The following is a 19,587-nucleotide window of genomic DNA, read 5'->3' as shown; positions in this document are numbered from 1 at the left end:
ATATCATTTAATGTTTCCTTTCAGATTAAACTATTAATTAAAAAAGTATTTCAGAAAAAAATTCAAAAGATATATACTAGAAGTTTATCTTACTTATACCATAATCGATCATAAGTGGTTTCTCTAGTCACTCAACTGCTATCAAGTAATCTCAAACTGTACTTCCTACTACTAAAGAAGAAATATGTCTGTTATAATAAACAAGCGAAGAAAAAGTATATCCATCACAGTGAACGACAATGGAAAGCCAAACAACTAGCGTCTAATTGTGCATTTACTGCCATCGTTCACGCAAATCATTAATTCACAATAATCCTTTCACGATCTCATCGTGCGAGTTACAGTATTATCGGAGGCACAAATTTCGTGTGACATCCATGGATCCGAATTTGCGGTACTGCGAACTGTTTTGGTCGCAAATGCCGCCCGCGTTCATATCACTTAATTACTCGATAGGTCATCAAGGTGTAACGGATTGCGATTATCCGTTATTATTGCGACTACTAATTTAACATTCCTATATCTCGTATATATCAGGTTAAAAATATCGGAAGTATCGAATATCGGAAAAATGTATATTACTTAAATATAAATATTCCTTATACTTATGTTACGTAAACATGTTACACGAACTATTTAATATATAAATATGCATTGTTTGTAAAAGATATAAAAATTTTACATTAAAATAGAACTTCGCAAAAAAAATATCTAGTTGAAATATTTAATCTCCAATTTAATTCTTTAAATATTGCACATAGATACATATATATAAATGGATTTTTGGAATAACCAAATATGCGAAAATTCGTTACGATTTGTCGATCGCATTGTCAACTGACTTCTGCCAATCGCCGCGAGCTCCATGGAATTCACCGTCAATCACGAACGTCAAACGACATGTACAAGTCAATCGAGCGCCAATAACGAACGCGGTTTGCCTACCTCCAGCTTTGCACGCGACTGTGATTACGATTATTATAATTATTGGCGTATCATTAATGTATCGGGCAGGAACGTCGTGTGTCCATTACGTGGCATCGCACCACGGAATTTACCCGCAACCCCCCAGCGTCGCCAAGCAGTCTGTTAATTGCATTAATTAATTTAACCAGATATTCGCCGCACCTGCATGCTTTAAATATGCGATTAGCTGGCAGCGCCGATAAGCCAGCCGGCTTCGTGTACCGTAGAGTTTTACTTCATAATAAGCTTTAGAGTAGATCGTACAAAGATCAATGATAAAATTGAATGATACTTTATGAAAGAACACAGTGCTAATCGCTCCTATCTCACCGCAATATCATTTATCGAAACTATTTGTTATTGAATTTATTACAATCCGATTGAATTGATGCATTTATTGTATTTTCGGATTAATGAATTGTCCGCAAAACAAATTTTTATAATATTTAAAAACGAGAATTTTGAGTCATTAATATCTCAAAGTGACAAACTGGGTCACTTCAATGAAGCTAGTGCGTTTGGTCGAATCGCAAATATATATTATATTATTTCTATTAATTAGAAAGAAATGTATCAAACATGTGAAACTTGTGGAATATGCAAAACTTGTGCATGATGCATCAGTTAAAAAAACAAGTCTCTGAAATTGTAAAAATGACGGCTCTTTGCAATCATACGTGTAACATAGACACGATTGCTTAATAAAATTTAGACATGAGAAATTTTACATTTTTAAAAGCAACATTTTATACATTTTACATTTTTCCTGTAGCAATAATAATAATTTCTAAAAACGCGCTTCTACTTTTAAATTAATTTCCATGATCTATATATATAAGTAATAATGTTGATAAAATTAATAACTCGAAAACTCGATAATTTAAAGCAATATAAATCGCACGTTTTGTTACAAAAATTGCAGTAATATTTCAAGTTATTTACAGTACTTTGTGTGAAAATAAGTGATACAAATTATTCACAATTCTTCAGGATCAAACATGCTGGATTAATTTCGCGAAATAGCTGATTAATCTGTTGAAGAACAAAACGATTCCTCATTAAAGAAACACTCCGACAGCCGTCGGCAGTAATATTCTCAATGTTGAATAAGTCATGCGAAAATCCCCAAAGACCTTCTTCATCAGAAATCTAAAATATCGTATTGTTATATTCTCACTATGGGCATTATTACGATGTAGCATTGTCTACGAGGGAGCTATATAATAACTAGAAAATATTAGGGAAAATTAACGCGCACAGTATCCAGAGAGATTTTCCTGCCTTTTTATGGCAAGCCGCTCTCTCGATGCTTCTCATTATCCATCGCAACATCGGAAACTCTTTTTCTCTCTTGTTCTCTTTCCTCCTATTTCGCCCTCAAACGATCATAATAGAGGCAGAAGAGCAAGGCACTATTTCAAACGCGCCATGTACAGGAATTGTTTTCCGTAAAAAGTTAGAGATCGAAAAAGACTAAATCCTCCGATTCTCCCGCGACATATGAACAACTATTATTTGCTATTATCTTCACCAAAAGAACATTAGACATTATATTGGAGATTTATAATGCACTTAACTCAAATTGACTCCAATTTTACAAACCTCAAAGTGTCGCCAACGGGTTGTTAATAACAGAGTTTTCAACGGAATTCTGAACAGACTTCAACTCTACGAAAATTTAATATGTAACCACTGTGAGAACTGGTCAATTTCTAATGTTACGAAACTCAATAATTACGCGAAAATTAGATTGTTGCTAATGAACATTTACCTCACTATATTCCGAAAATGTAAACTCTAAATATATTATATATAGATATGTATATCAAATCAACAGATGACAAAATATTTCCAGTTTCCAGTTTCGTGACTATTTTTTCGATTGTTTATAATACTGCAACAACCAAGCAAAAGTATAAAAACCATAAGTTGCGATAACTTTAATAGAAAAATGAATTTTTTGTTATTGAATATAGAAATTATAGTCCTGTCTGAATCTTATATGATATATTTCAATTGAACTTTATAAAAATTATATGGATTTCAATTCTGAATTTAAATTTCAAGAGGATAAAAATGCAGCGGAAATTGTCATCTCCGCAAAAGTTAAAAGCAAACGAGGGTTCGCTTGGTTTATCCGAGATAAACCGTAGGACAACCACGAGATGACCAAGAAGCCGTGATTAGCATTTTCGCTCTCTCACAGACATGACAGCCTTATCTCGCATAATATTATATTAGAATAGGACCGACATAATACATATATAATGATATATGCGTATCTAAATATGCCTGTCATAACCTGCGGAAAAGGATTAATAACGCAACCAGACATAAATCATATTGCATATGATTATAATTATATGTTAAGAACAGCCTATCGATCAATATCATAGTCAAAATTCAAGTTTAACAGTTTACTTAGTTCAAAGGTCAACCTCTTCGGTTTATATTAAATATTTCAAAATTGCGCGAAACATTGGTTATATGTAGAGTATTTTAAGCAAATTATAATTTAATATTCATTTTTAACTATTTAAAAGAAAAATATGACTAAGAAAAAATTTCACACTGCAACAATTATGTATAACTACATAAAATATATGTTGTATAATTCGGTAAACGCGTTAAATTATAATATGTTAAATAATACATCATCTTTTTGCAATCTTTGTATATTATTGCTTACAATTCCGCATGATTTATCGGGATAAATGTGCGTGAGAGTTAAGAAAACATCTCAATCATCGAATTATCGAAAATATCTCAAAGAAGGGTAAGATTGCTTCTCTCACAAACTACCGGCACTTGAGTTGTCCCTAAATCAAATTCTATTTGCCGAAGGACAAACCTGAATAAAGATTGGCAACGCATACTTTAAGGCAAGTTATGGTCAGACCGGGGAAAAATTCTAGCACTGCGTTGAACTTGAATTCTACGATCGTAGAGAATTTATCGCCCAATTCAGCATTCCTTTTTCCTTGTGGAACTGCAGAAATACGACGAAAGAGGTTTCCGCGGAACCAAGAATGTCAGACCGACGAGTATGTTTTCCTTATTCGAATCGAGTGCCAGGAAATCTCTTCTGGATGTGCCCGTCACTTTTCCGCCGTGCTTCAACTGGCGTTGAATTTCTAATGGATTCTTCGAATATTGGAGGTTTAAAGATTTTCATACATTTTCATATGTATTTTTAACATCAAGACTTATCAGCTATTGCTCATAATTTATTAATTAATTTAATAATTCATATTTATAATTCATCTCTAATAATTTATTAATGCATCTCTATGATATATCGATGGATGAGAGATAATTATTGAAGGTGTGGCTATTTCATCGTTCAACTCTGGCAAACCGTAAAGTCCATACTATCGGTTCAAATATTTATAATGCAAATATAGCATTTCTTATGCGGTTATGTAAAACGTACATTTTTTTCCTATTTTATACTTGTTAATTCTTAGGTAGAAGTTTGATTTAACACTCAACTTTATATGGATAAAGTTTTATTTAAATGAAATGCTCATAGACGTCATGATGAAATCAGCATTACGTGAACCTGTTCTCCGAAATCCAGATATATTCCCGTTGCACAGCGCGTATAAATCCGAACAACTGAATCAGAATGGTAAAATTACATCCCTCATTTAATACCTCTTTGCGACGAAGCTTTTTTCATTCCCTTATAGAGCTATCGTCTTTTTGCACGGGCTTACTCGTCCGACGCAAAAAAGCTCGGCGAAATCCCTTGCGTTGAATCGTCGTGTAGAAACGGATCTTTGTAATCCAGCAGATGTCTTTGATCTTGCCAAAGCGTTTCCGTCACTCGCAACCGGAGCTGATCGATTGCGAAAAAGAGAGTGTGAGAGTTCACTATTTCGCATCTCGTATACACGCACGCACACAGTGTCCTACCATGCTGGGAATGATTACTCGTTTCGGCTGTCATTTAATTAACGGCCGCTATACGGCCTCGCGCTTTTAACGAAGACTATGCCGTACCGTTGATTAATTTCAAACCTGCGATCGCGCGCGTAGTGCGTAGTCCTTTGAATATTCAGCTAATGACTTTAACAGGCTAGGTCCAGCCATAACAAACTTGATATATTCATCGATTTATATCGCGATAATTTCCATCTATCGAGGTCAGACGGTCGGCGTGCTAATGTTGATTAAGATCGTTCATTATTATATCGACGACGACATCTTTAATGCTTTTAGTTTAATGTTTAAACACTTTATTAATTTGTAGTATAGTAAAAACCACAAAGAAATATATGCAACTCTGATGCATTTGATGCATGTTACGGAAAAAAAAGTCAACATTTTTTTTAATAATTATAAATTAATTTAAAAATATTACTAATAAATTGTAACTCAAAAATTTAAAATTATATTGTTAACAAAATATAGTAGTATAGATTGTTTTGCCTATACTTTTACGAATTTTAAAGTAGAAATTTCGAATGAATAAAGACTTTCCTACTAGTTTTCCATTAAGTAAATTTCCTATAATTCTTGCATGAACATCGCATGACATAACCATGAAAGAAATCGTCGTTTATCCATATTGCATTGGCACTCCCACCTATCAAGAGACATTATCCGTTCATCGACCCGTGAACGACAATTCAGGTAGGGCGATAATCCTCGACGTGTCCGACAGTACGCTGACCCTTACTACTTGTTATGCTATTCGATTGCGTACGTGTCTCACCGAGATAGAATTCGCATTAAAGCGACTATTAATTGTCACGTTTAACTAGCGTCTGTCATTATTGTTACATCGCTTGCGTCGCATTGATTCTCAATACATCGAGAAAATTGTTCAGAGTAATTGACGAAAGATTATCGTAAGATATTCTCACTGTTGTGTGGCAATTTTCAATATTTACGATACTATTGCGTCTCGTTAGCTTTGTTTAAATAAATTTTCGCGCGACTAGAAATGCGTCAAAGACAAACTCAATCACAATTTTTTTTATCGCTCCAGTAAAACCATCACGAATGCATTTTGTCGAACAAACAATGAAGCCACTGGATGGCATGTCAACCACTGGTAAAGCACGCGTGTTCGTAATTCTCAAAAAATCTTCTTTTGTTACACCAATCTCTACAAATTTGAAAAAATACAATAACAAATTTTTGAGAATAAGTAATAAGAATCAAATATAAGCTTTCACCAAGAGATTAATTGCTATTACTATGATCCATCCAATGCGTCAAATTTTTATTTGTCCTAATGTTAATTTGAATTTAACACACACTTGCAAATTGTTGTAAAGATAATAAAACAATAAACACGCCTTTAAAATATAATTTTAAAACAGCTCGCACTAAGTCACCTGAGTTTCTGGGCGCGTACAATTAACGCGTAACACAAACTGAAGCGCGCACGCGCGTCTCAAATTCCGAACGAGTCCTTGCCATCGGATCTAGCGGAGACCGGAAACGACCGCGCGATTTATTGGTATCACCAGTGACCCAGTTCGCGTGAGAATCGAACACAGACTCCGATTACTCACCGTCGCGCTGACGTCTGATGGCGATGGCGAATAGGAGTGATGTCGATCGAGACAAGCCCGTTGAGACAAATTGTATCACGATGTTATTGTCCTTTGAACGTTAATCGCACGTACTTTTGCAATATGTACAGATGTTTTCGACGTCCTCGCAATGAATCGCGGTAGAGAGTTACAAGCGAACGAGCGCGCGCTCGTTCGAGAGTCGAAGTGGGATAGCCACTTGTAGCGCCGGCGGATGACCGGGCGCGTAAACCAGACTGGCGATTGGCAAACAGGTGAGATGCCGTCGCGTGCCTCTCTCTTCCTGTCTCTCTCTCTTCCCCGTAGCCGCTGGCGTCCCACTCCTTCCACTTTCACCAGTTGCACCCTCTCTCAGTTTAACCCCTGCGCGTTTCCCTCCTTCCCAGATGATTCCCCCTCTTCGTTCGTCATCCATCTCACTCTTGTTCAGAATTCGGTCTGTCCGTCTCGTTTCGATTCTCGTTACGTCGTCTTCTTGTTGCCTCCTCCAAAGAAACTTCTTTGTCTGTCCTATATACTTTTTTCCTTCTCGCGTCGATGCACTATATCATTTATCTTTCTTTGTCCACCTTCGGCGCGCCCCTACTTTCTCACCCATCTCTCTTTCTCGAAACAGCCTTGCTGAAAACCGATCCTTCTTCCTTTCTCGCAGCCGTCTCTCTCCCATTTGAGGCGCCACGTCACGCATTTCCCTCCCTGATTCACCTTCTCGATTTCTCGACACCCTCTCACTTCCTCCTTCACATTCACCCTTCCGTTTTTCCAACACGGCGCCTCCTTCCACATTTTCAGATCCCCTCTCTCCTTCAACATCCCTCTGGCTGTTCCACCCTCTTCAGTGACTCCCACCAGCTATTTCTCGATGCCGCCCTACCTACCGAGCTTCGTAACGCGCTTCCCTACCCCCGAAGGGGCCCTCACCACCGGAGGTACTTGCGTGCGCAGCATGTCCATCGATCTATTTCAGCTCACCTACGCTCCTGCCAGGCCGGACCTGCTGTACCGCTTCTATACCTTGAGCGCGTACGGGTGCGTTCACACTACACACCGCCGCAGGGGCGAAATGAAGAGAAAAGCCGGCAAAGGGAGGAAACTTTGATGAAACCCAGAGACCTGAATTCGATTTCAGGTCACTATGGTGAAGAGAATTTTCAAGAAGATTGTATGTACCAATATTCAACAAATAAGTAAACTTACTTAGAAAGTGAGTAATTGGATAAATAAGAAATAGCCCCTCTGTTTGTTTTTATAATCATTATGTGTTAATGGATTGCTTGCGCAAAGTTAATCCAACATCTTCGAAGCAGCGTAAAGGCTGCCGGCAGTTTATATACTAATTATATAATGTTGTTTATGTTTATTAATGAACTTTAGATGTGCACTGTAACATTAGATCTATATCATCACTCCAGCTAAAAGGCTTTCTATAGGGATGTCCTAGAAAGCTTTGGCCAATTTTATGGTAATATCAAGGTCGATGTTTGTTTAACGAAAGGCATCAAAGAGACAGTTATTAAAATTAATATTGAAAATTCTGATTACTTCTTGTGTATAATATAAATTAAAATTTACTGGATAACAAAAGCTTTAATACTTTAATTAAAAACTTTAATATTTAATTTTAACAAAATATGAGTTTTTTTCTACAAAAATTAAAGAAATGAAAAATTGTTCAAAAAATAATTATTTTTACATAAATTTGTTCATTATCTAAATAAAAAGTTTACTCGTTTGTCGACGACAATTTTAAATCAATAGCAAAATTAATTATTTACTTTTTAGTTGACGATATTATCGTAATATTCATGCTGAGATATTATGCACAGAATATATATAATTTAATATTAGTTATGTTAGCATCATATGTGGAATGTGATTTCACGTTTATACTAAGATTGTTGCAAGAGACTATGCTATTCACGTGATTGTAATTTCCGTGGGAATTACTTGGAGACACAAATGCGGTCAGTATATACATACTTCGCAGTTATTTGCAATAGTCACGCATCAAGGTATTTAACTTTACTTATCTCATGAAAACTTTCTTTGATTGTTAACTTTAGATGTATCCTAACGTCTATTTTACTCTTCGAAATTTCAAGTAATATAAAAATGCACACGCATGTTATAAATAATAGAAAAAATGAATTCGCGCAATGTCAGTGAGAATTTCAAATTTTTATGCCATAGAAATGCATGAAATGGATCTTTTTCACTTTAATTATAGAAGCACTACAATTTGTGCAAAATATGTTTTTTCTGTATCTAAAATTAATTTGCTATTTTATAGCTTAATTGCTTAATTAGATAATTTCAAATAAAGAAATAAATAAAGGAATGTTTCACTGGCTGTTCGTCTTTCAGAGACTACATGACAAGCACGAGTCGCGCTTTTTTATTTGTCAATATTTTTCCTAACCCGCGAGATATTTCGAGTTCACGGCGGGATTTGTGGTGATATTAAACGTTCGGATGATTTGGTCGGACGTACAAATCTAGATGGCCGGCTGTTAAAATTGTTTTCGCTTCTTGCAAAATAAAAACGCGTAACTTTATAAGCCGGCAAGCATTAAATCAAGTTGAAAATTATTTTCGATTGCTCAATCAGTTATGTTCTGCTTGACGGTTTAAAGATTGACATTTCATGCCTCGAAAATATCAATTTTCTACGCATTTCATATAATAAAAATTATTTGCGTTTATTAAAAATGTATTTGTTAGTAGACGATTACACGATAAGTTGATAAAATAAAGATTATGCATATTACTCTACATTTGATATATTGATTACTGATAATTGTATAGAAAGCTGAACGTGAGAGAAAATTAAAAGCTATATTAACTATATTTATTTTTTATTCGAAAAGTTAGATTTTTCTTCACAAAAATTTTAGAACAAAAGTAAAAAGAATTATCCACTTATACTAAAATAATTTATTAAAGACTAAAGAAAATAGAAAAAGTACTATAAATGTAAATGTAAAGAAATTAGTTACTGTTTTGCACTTTCAGTCTGCAATTAATAGATTCAATATATTCATAAAAGCATCATACACTGAAATCGAGCTCTTGACAGCATAATTTTATGCTATTGTTCGCGCCGTATATTTATGGAATCGACATGTACCAGTCAATAGAACCGTGGCTGGTCTCTACGATGTGATAATGAAATCGGATTATCGATTTCGTTCCCGCAGTAAATAGTCGTATACCAATGTGGATAGCATTGATAGACATCGGCTATGCGGGCGTACAGGATAATAACTGTGCAGTGTCTAATGGAAAAATTTCATTAACTATCTCATATTCGCAAAGTCAAAAGTTGAAAAAAGTTTTAATTGCATATATAATAGATTTATATAAACACTTGTCTTTAACAATGTTATATAAATTATATTAGCTCGGCATATCTTTATTTTCTCATTAATGGCAGTTTAAAATATCTTTCTTTTATTATAAACTATTTTTACATTTTAATAAAAAATACTTTTGACATTATGCTATGATATTGATTATTTTTATTTGTATTAAAAATTTTCTTTTAAAGTACGAGAATTTTTCTCCCCCTTTCTTAGCCGGTCTCTTTCTTTCCTTTTTCCTTCGTTCTTTCACACGTCGGAAACAATACTTCTATGTAAGTTGCAAGTGCATTTAAAGGGAATTTTCTGATCGTTAATATTGCGCGATTAAAGTTGTGCGGTTTTTGAAAATTTTTCCTTCTCCGTAATGTTTCCCAGGCGGAATTTCTAGGTCGAGAGATGCTCAGCCATTAACGACGATTGTGGCACGGCGGGGACGAATAAAAGTGCCGACGACACTCGTCAACAATTCGAAGGAATCCTCGTGATCTTTCTTGTCGACAATCTGTTCCGTTTTATCCCGCTTTTACCATATATATTGCATCTTCTATCCACCGTTACAGTATAAATTGCAGATCGCTATGAACGAAATTCGCGAGATTACCATGACGATAATCGTCGATTAATCTGTTTGATAAACTTTCTTTGCAAGATAATAATATTTCTCAATCTTGAGATTTTAATAAAAGGTCTTTGCGCACTATGTAGATACATATATAATAAAGATGTACTTGCTACTTTTCAGAGATTTAAAACCATAATATCATAAATGTCTCTCATAATATATACTGCAAGAGAAATTATTTTAACATAGTGAGATTTCACGCGTTACTAATCTTTCTATCTGACTAATATTTGGAAAAACTAAAGTTTATACGCTGCAATAGTTACGCCATGTATTTATCCCAACTCATTTTGTTTGTGCAGTTCGTACATATTGCGTAATGAAATGGCAAATTACTTTTATCGGTTCGTATAAAAATTTCGTAGAATGCACAATTTTTCAATTCCAATTGGAATGCAGCTCTGACATTTTCCGCGATGCAATGTATGCGGTGCGTTCTGTGGAAATTGCTAGTTTCCCATTTAACTATGTCAAATTACTACCGAATTAACTTTGTTGAACAGAACAAATTTTTTATTCCAATTTTCCATTAAAATACGATTCTAACTAATAATCATCTGTCAGTTTTTAAATAATGTAGTGTAAGAAGAGATAACGTGAAAACATGTGATATTTTACAATGTTTACATGTGTGTAATATTTAACAATTTTCGATATTGTTTTCGATGTAATTGATTGATTCGATATTGGTTTCGATTATATTTGTAGTATACATTTCAATATATTCAACAATTCTCTTTTGATAACATTATTATTTTTTCTAAATATAGTTTTCTAAATATAATTATATTAATTTATTATATTGCTCGTACTATTTCGCTCGACAATTTATCTAACATTTATAATATCTTCTGACGTACGTCAGTAATTTAAGAACTCAACTCCTGTCATGGAAAGTTGTGCGAAAATTAGTATTTATTATCAGCTAGAATTCAATCTTTCACTAACAATTCAATTTTCAATTATTGACTTTTCATAATTCCATTTTTTATAATAACATATTAAAGGTAAGAGAAATACATATAAGAAATAAGCTCGTATAATAATATATCATATTAATATATATTAAAGGTTTCTCGAGCCATCGCTGGTTTTGATGCGAAAAAATTTTTATATTTCATATAGAAACTTGATTCGTTTACATTGAGACATTAAAGTGTATTGAGACATTAATGTGATATCTTGAATTTGAGATTAGTACACTTTAATGTCTCAATGTAGACAAATCAAGTTTCTATATGAAACATAAAAATTTTTTTTCGCATCAACAACCAGCGAAGACTCGAGAAGCCTTTAATATATATTAATATAATATATTAAAGGTAAATTGTGCAATGTAATTTTCTTTAAAATGTAAAAAAACGCTACAAAATGCACTTTTTAAGAAATAAGAACACCCTATCTTCTATATAGAAAAGTTTGTCCAATTTATATTGTACCGTCGCTATATTTTTGCGCAAAAGTAAAACTGCAGAAAATATCACATAAGCGAAGAAAAGATGTTCTAATGTATCTGAATTATTTATTTACTTGAAGAGAGAAGAAAAGCACGCCTGTCTACGTCCATTCTCCTTAACTTCGATAAAACCGACCCGGATTAAGACGAAAATACTAGTGACGTCGGTATATTGAAGATCACAAAAACGCTGAGCAGACTTGCACGTGTTTAGATTATGTTAATTTATCTCAAAGTACAAACGACCACTGACTTACGTGCTTCTCGTATCGACGCAGATCCCAGATTAGATTTGGCGCAACAATGGTGCATTGTCAATTCAATGGCGTGGAGGAAACCGGGCCGGGACAAAACTTAAATTGGACTAAATTTCTAATGAAGTTTGGTATCGGCAAATCCGAGCGGACCACTTTTGTCGTCAATAACGAACCTCTATAAATTCCGTTGTGTATATTTACAGACAACAACCGCATCACATACGACATTATGTTCCGTAAATTACTCATCGTGAAACACGAATAGAATGATTATTCTTATCTTATGTAGCTTGTTTTACATACATGAAAGTATACCCAAATCTAGAGAAAATGAACAGATACAGATATGTACGTACGTATGTATACACGCATATACATGCGTACATAATATTGTTTTCCTAAAGGGATATATTTCAGTTTGAAATAAATTGCTATGATAAAAACAATTTACAAAAGATGATAGACATGCGGTTCGTGCGGGTTTATTTTCGCATTCACAACGCAAACCGCTGATGAAACGAGTCGCTATGAAAGAACGGAAGTTGGAGAGAATCCTTATTTTATTTTTGCAGAGCAATTTTTTGTTTGATTTGTTGAAATTTGCGCATTAATTAACGAAATGACGCTTAATTAGCACAGTAAAATATATTACGGTCATTGACTAAGTAATGCGATAAAATGAATTAATAATTAATGCAGCAACTTATTGCAAAGTTTATTAGCATCCACCTAAAATATATCTTACAATAAGATATTATCAAGCCCGCACGAATAAAAACGCGACGAATTAACGACACTTTTTTACTTTCTATCGTTAGGTTTCTAATTTTAATAATATTTATGTTTAGTAACATATACGTTAAAATTTAAAATTAAATATTCTTACGCACATCTACAAATTCCTGTACTGGGAAATATTTATTACAGATTTATTTCTGTCTTCATTGCGAAAAAGTTACTAGTCTTCGCGAAGAGACGACAAATCATAAAATGGAAAATATATCGTAGGAGGGGAAAGATATCGGTGGAAAATGAAAGTGAAAAATTCTCGGACGGAAACGCGATTTAGGGGTAAATAGCGGGAAGAAATAGCCAGTACGATGTTAGCATAAATTTCGGGACACGCGTATGCGCGGACATATGAGTGAGTGAGTTAAGCCGCGGTAGATTGTGGAAGTTGGTTCGAAGACATGAATACAAAAAAGGATTGTTCTATCGTGCGCGCTTCAAGGCTTCGAGATGATAGTATCGAGAAGAGTTGGGTAATTCTTCTGACCGACATTTCCACACCCTCATCATATCGAGATATCGAGAGGTGATGACGTATGGTAACAAGAGATCTTTAAGAGATTTTTAAGAGATCTCTAAGAGATAAAAGAAAATCTGGCCTAGTCATAAAAAATCATGCTCGAAGTCGCGCGAGAACTTATGTATTTACATCTTGCAACCTCTCGTTATTTTTTGCTCTTTTTAAGAATTGGAAGGGCAATATATATTAATTTTTTATTGCTGTCAGTTATAATACAGCAAATCAATCAGTAAATAATTTATGAATATTGTATAAATATGTACAAGAATTTCCGTTCTTGTAATCTAGATCTTGTAATCTTGTATAATTCATCTTTTACGATCAATGAATGCGGTTTATCATTCAAAATAATTAATTTAATCGATACAATTCAAACATAGTTTTTTTAAAGATACTCGCGTATCATGCCACGGCAACCAAGTGCCTGCATTAATGAAATTTCTCAGAATGCAATACTGGAATCAGGCTGGTGAAGAATTCAAACTATTCAAATAACGAAGTTGGGAAACTGACGCAATAACTGGCGTTAATAACGTCCCTCTTGTGACTCTGTATTTCACGCTGGCCATTACGATTGTCGTCGGAAGAGATTGTCGTTATCTACAAGCTGTCGAACACACCTGCTTTCTCTCTCTGATCAATGAATGATGCGTATCTTCGTCTTCGTCTAACAAGTGGAACTCAAATGAATGAAGCAATAGTCCGAATACAAAACTCATACAAAATAAAAGATGCAGAAATGACAAGATTCAAAAAATGACTTGTAACAAAATTTGATAAAAATTGAAATGTAACTAAATATAATTAAACTTATTTATGTAGTTATATGAAAAAATGTTCTAACGTTACCCCAAAATTAAAAATTGCAATAAAATTGAAAGTATTTTGTCTAGTTAACTAAACACTTTTCTTTATCAATTTATCAAAAAGCTCTTTGCATTCACTAACCTGTAAGTAAAATTTTTTGGACCTGCAAAACGCAGAGAATGCAATGGTAAATTCGTTGTGATTACAATTGCGACAGAAGTAGAACAAAAACCTTGGTAAAACGTACATGAAAAGAATGCCACTCGCCAGTACAAATTCGGATACGTTTCGCTTCAATTTCTATTTCAGTGAACAAAAGATTGCATTTCTTTGTCTATATTTTGAAATTTGCCGCATTTTCCACCCTAATACGCTGCTACAATTAAATTCTATAAACTTGTCCCCGTAATCCCTAGCGATCTGACGATACGACGTTTAACCTGCAGAAATTGCACCATAAGTTTCTTTAGAATTACGTATCCCACATGGCTTTGTAGACACGTGGCGTCTTATAAAAGGAATTAGTGCTTAATTCCTAATAATTAAGCACTAAAGGAATTAGTGCTTTGCACCAAAGTGTTGCGAATTATTAACAGCAAATCAGCTACTTATGTAACTACATTCTGTCTCCCTCAGGGTATACTAGTACGTGCTTTCCATGAAACATTACGATAAAAGTATGAGTATCATGAAAAGTAACAGCAGCTTTAAGCATTGCGATAACTAACAGCCGTTGCTTATTGCAGGCAGAAACTCAGTCATTTTTCCCGCAAAATCTTTTAATAACGCTTTTAGAGATAAACCACTTGTTATACGGTCTCATTAAATTGTGAGTACGTACGTGGTAAAACCGAGTGTTATTATTTTATTTTTAGATAAAATATAATACTCAAAAATATATTGAAGTAAACTGATAACTGTTGCACGTAAAACATAAAATTATGTGTAATTGATTATGCTTCTTTTTTAAAGTCATTATTATTAAAAAATAAGAGAATATTATTTAAATTTGTTCTTAAGCAATCGCTAAAAGCTTCTTTCAACTACTCTGCTCGAGTGCACATTAAACAAATTCGCGAAATCTAAAAGAATGTTATTTTTGACTACGGCATCTCAATGTTGCATGTCGATAAGTTCCGCGGCATTTCTTTTTCGTCTATTTTCTCTCCCGAACGGAACCTTATTTCGTCGCGAATGAAATTCCGTAGAAGACTTCCAAGCCTGTTGTCGTTTGCGTGGTCTGAACGTCATTGGTGTCTTCTTCTCCTTCATTTTTCTTGTTTGCCTTTTTACCGTTCGTTGCCATTTTCGCGACTCGAAAGCGCGTCCATTAAAAAAGCTTGCTACGACGGACATGACCGAGCTTTTAAGGTTAATTAATGCACAAATAATGTAAAAGTACAGGAAACCAATTTCATTAACATTCCATGATAAGACCACCAATGCTTTCGATACCGCGATAATATAGTCTACTATGCCTACGATAACCCGCTTTTCCGATCGAACGGTATGTCAAGAGAAATTATTTTGATGAAAATAATGTATAATATATTCATCACAAAATATCAAAATATTAAGAATATATTACTTTTTAATTTATTTCTAAGCGTCATTCATATAGCATATTTAGTATATATTTTAATTAAAATAAAAATTAGATTTTTCTTTACGAAAATATCATTTTATTAATTCTCTTAAGTAATCACATTTTTTTCAATTAAAGTATTATATATATTTAAATATATTGCTTGCTTATACAATAAATATTTTGACGAGTAAAAAAAAATATTAATTACAAAAATATATTTTAAATACCTAGAAAATTACTTTTAAAAATAACTGTAGTAATTAAAGAGCAATTCTTTCTTAATATTTTTCTCATGGAATGAATCATTATATGGAAACCGAGACATAGGCTAGTGTACTAAACCTCGGTAAATAATAAAAAAATAACTTTGGCTTTAATCCATGCTGTTTCATCTCCATCATAGACCGTCATGCACATGTATGAATGCGTATTCGCTGATGTACCGAATTCTTGACGATAGCGCGTAGTCAATATTGATCAATACTCGTACGTACGCTCACGATGAAGCAGAGAAAAATGCCGGAAATTCGTATACGCCCTTCACCATGTTGGTCGCATGATTAACGTATCCAGAAAGGAAGGCAAGGACGAAAGATCGCGGCGTAGTGAGCTCTATAGAGAGGAAGAGTAGCGCATAGGTATACGGTGCATATCGGAAATCGATGTGTGCCCGCCTGTTGCCACATTGCATACGCATTTGTCCGATTTCATGAATGTATGTATGTATTGCGCATCTCTACTCTCTCTCTCTCTTTCTCTCTCTCAGTTCCTCACTTCTTTCCATCACGCATGACCCACGACCTTACACGTGATAACTTGCAACTATTTATTATCGTGATCAAAGGCGGTTTATTAAGGAGTTCACACTTGGCGTGGATGACGTCAATTTCTTAGAAAAAGTCTTTTGAAAAATTTATATCGTGGCTTATGTGAATCAAAAAACTTACGTCGAGCGATCTTTTAAGTCATCTCTGTCAATGCCGTCTTTGCAGTAGCAGAAACTTGTAAAATAAAGTGTGAAAAATATATAGTATTTGAAAGTTAGTAATAAAGCGAAGAAAGTCGAAAACAACAATAAACAAGTGTTTATTATGTTAATGTTGATATTTGTTGAAATGCAAATATTAAGTTTTTGTTCAAATTGTAATGTAATTTGAATATTCCCTGTGCAATCATAGCTGCATCTATTAGCGTACGATCAATAGATCATTAATAGACATTGAACATGGAATTTCTAATTAGACCCATCTAAGATAAGCGAGCCGCTTCAATAAATACAATATTGTCTTCTAAGTCATCTATTGTCTTCTATTGTCATTTTTGAGAAAATAATGTAAAAATATATATATATATATATATATGCGGATATGACAAAATAATGCAATTTCATAATATACGGAGAATAAAAGCGAAAAAGAGAAAAATAATATTCTATTGAAAATGAAAAAAAAAAAAATATATATATATAATTTTTCTCATTTTCTCAATAGAATACTATTTTTTCCTTCTTCGCTTTTTTTATCTTATATTATATTATCAAGCTATAATTTTGTCATATCCATATAACAGTGCATAATAATCAATTTCACGCTAAATAATTCATCCATTAATCTAATTTATACAGCGAAAATGCAGTTGTCATAAGTTAATCAAACACGAATCACCCATCCATAATATTATACATAAATGTCGAAATGCTCAAAATGAGATTGCACATTAATATATGTCATGATCATCTTATGACATTTAACTTGGTCCCATATTAATATTATTATATCAAATAACAGGCATGAAACGCGAGACAGACAGTCGAGATCACTGCCTCTTGAACTATGCGACGCGGTTTCTCACATAGTTACTTGTATTCAAGCTATTCCCTTAGTTCCTATTTCTGAAAGTTTAACCTCTCCAGAGGCTAAGCCTTCGATCTTTCGCAGTCACTCGAGGAAGATAAGATGATCTTCTCGAATGTCACCATAACGAAAGGATCTTTTGCTCAACTAACAGGCAATATTTCATATATTTTATTCTAGAAATCATTAACCAATCTAATATTTAAAGATTTCCATGCGCGATAACTAATTTCTTATTTTAATTTAATCGCTAATATTAAGACACAAAAAAGTGTCTTATCGTCTTTAAATTTTGGCATGTTTAAAATTGTTTAAACTTATAAAAGATGGTAAGATTGCAAGATCTTGTTGCAACTGATACGTCTTTATCGTTGGACGAATATAGAATTGTCTCACCTGTCAACTAGGTTACGTTTAATTACCAGATGCATTTGTAACGCGTCCCTAAGCGCAGTGACCTAGTTAAGAAGCAGTTTCAAAGCAACTGTCCTTCCTTAATTAACGCCATTAAAATATTTTTTTCAGTCTCGAAATATTATCTCACTTCGAAATGACTGACAAACGCCTCTATATGAAATAAGTTATACTATAGATTAGTAGCCCAAAAGAAATGGAACAAAATAATTTCCAAAATTCTCGTTATATTTCATTAATATTTCACCAATATTTTTTCAAAAAATTGTTTATAAATTCTCGTAAATCAATTTTTACATTGAAATTGAAATTTAATCAAATAAAAAAATAATAAAAAATAAAACGTTATTATTAATTCACAACAACACAGTAATTAGAAGGCAAATCAAAAGGCAAATGTAGTTACAGAATAAAATAGATAAATTCTACGTATATTAAAACAATCACGTTTTGTGTGTCAACTACAGTCCGTCTATTATAGTATTTTTCTTTTTTTTTATAAAGCAAAACATGATAAAAATCACAGCTCCGCGTGAAGCAAAGAGTTAATTACAATTCCCCACCGATCTTTACAAGTTACGACCAGCCGATTCCCTGTTACTGGGCTTAGCACGTGTTGAAAAAAACGATACTGCCTGCGAGCGAAACGAATGAAAAAGTGTGATATAATTGGCACAAACTTTTCCGCTCATCCAGTTCGTAACTTTTAATCTCTGGGAAAAAAATTACTTCGGCAGGACTTCATTCGAAGATGAAAGTGGTTTGGAATCGCGCGCTGTAGTTGAATTTCTGAATAAACTTTTATGTTTCTTACCTTAGTAAGTGCCGAACATCAGTGCCGAAAATGTCCTCGGTGTTATGAAAAGTGACAATCAGCCGACAATGCAAGAAGACATTTATAGTGATGATGACAGCAGCGTTCGCCTTGACAGGAGCATGGTGTCAGATGTTTAACCATACGGGACGAGACAGCACATAACTGTAAATATGTATGGATGTAAATACAATATGTAAATACAAATAAATGTATTATGATGTATTCAGAAAAAAATTGATAGACATATCATTGTTCATTATAATTTTTAAGCTTTTTGACAGATATTGATATAAGTAAAAAATGTCTCTTAAATTTAAGTTGAGTAAAAGAAAAAATTTAAGAAAACGAATAAAAATTTATTTTGCAGAGAAATAATCTAACTTCTAAATTACAAAATTCGACAAATGTTAAATTATTTGTTTTGTTTCTCGACATGTTTAGCGAAAATTGTGAAGATGCAAGAGTCCATAAAAAATATTCCTTACAAAAAATAAACAGATTAAAAGCAGCTATTTATCATACAAAATTTAACTTTTAATTATTGAAATCAGAAACTAAATTAATTAAAAACAGGAAATTTTAATACT

At 33.5% G+C, this 19,587-nt stretch overlaps 1 protein-coding gene across 5 annotated transcripts in view; it reads right to left on the bottom strand.

Annotated features, from left to right (window-relative positions):
• unc-13-4A (BAI1 associated protein 3) overlaps positions 1-19,587 on the bottom strand; it is an 84,587-nt gene that overhangs the window by 63,944 nt on the left and 1,056 nt on the right. For 2 of the 5 annotated variants that reach the window (XM_012363499.2, XM_067355728.1), the window contains one exon: positions 18,998-19,162. The gene's annotated coding sequence lies outside the window, so the exon portion shown is untranslated. Of the gene's footprint in view, positions 1-6,494; positions 6,855-18,997; positions 19,163-19,587 lie in introns of those variants that run through there. The other 3 variants (XM_012363500.2, XM_067355730.1, XM_067355729.1) reach the window with 2 other exon arrangements.

The sequence above is a fragment of the Linepithema humile genome, chromosome 5 (assembly GCF_040581485.1).
Source record: "Linepithema humile isolate Giens D197 chromosome 5, Lhum_UNIL_v1.0, whole genome shotgun sequence".
NCBI lineage: Eukaryota > Metazoa > Arthropoda > Insecta > Hymenoptera > Formicidae > Linepithema > Linepithema humile.
Note: the sequence above shows the minus strand (reverse complement) of the source record. Positions and strands in the feature narration are given on the sequence as shown.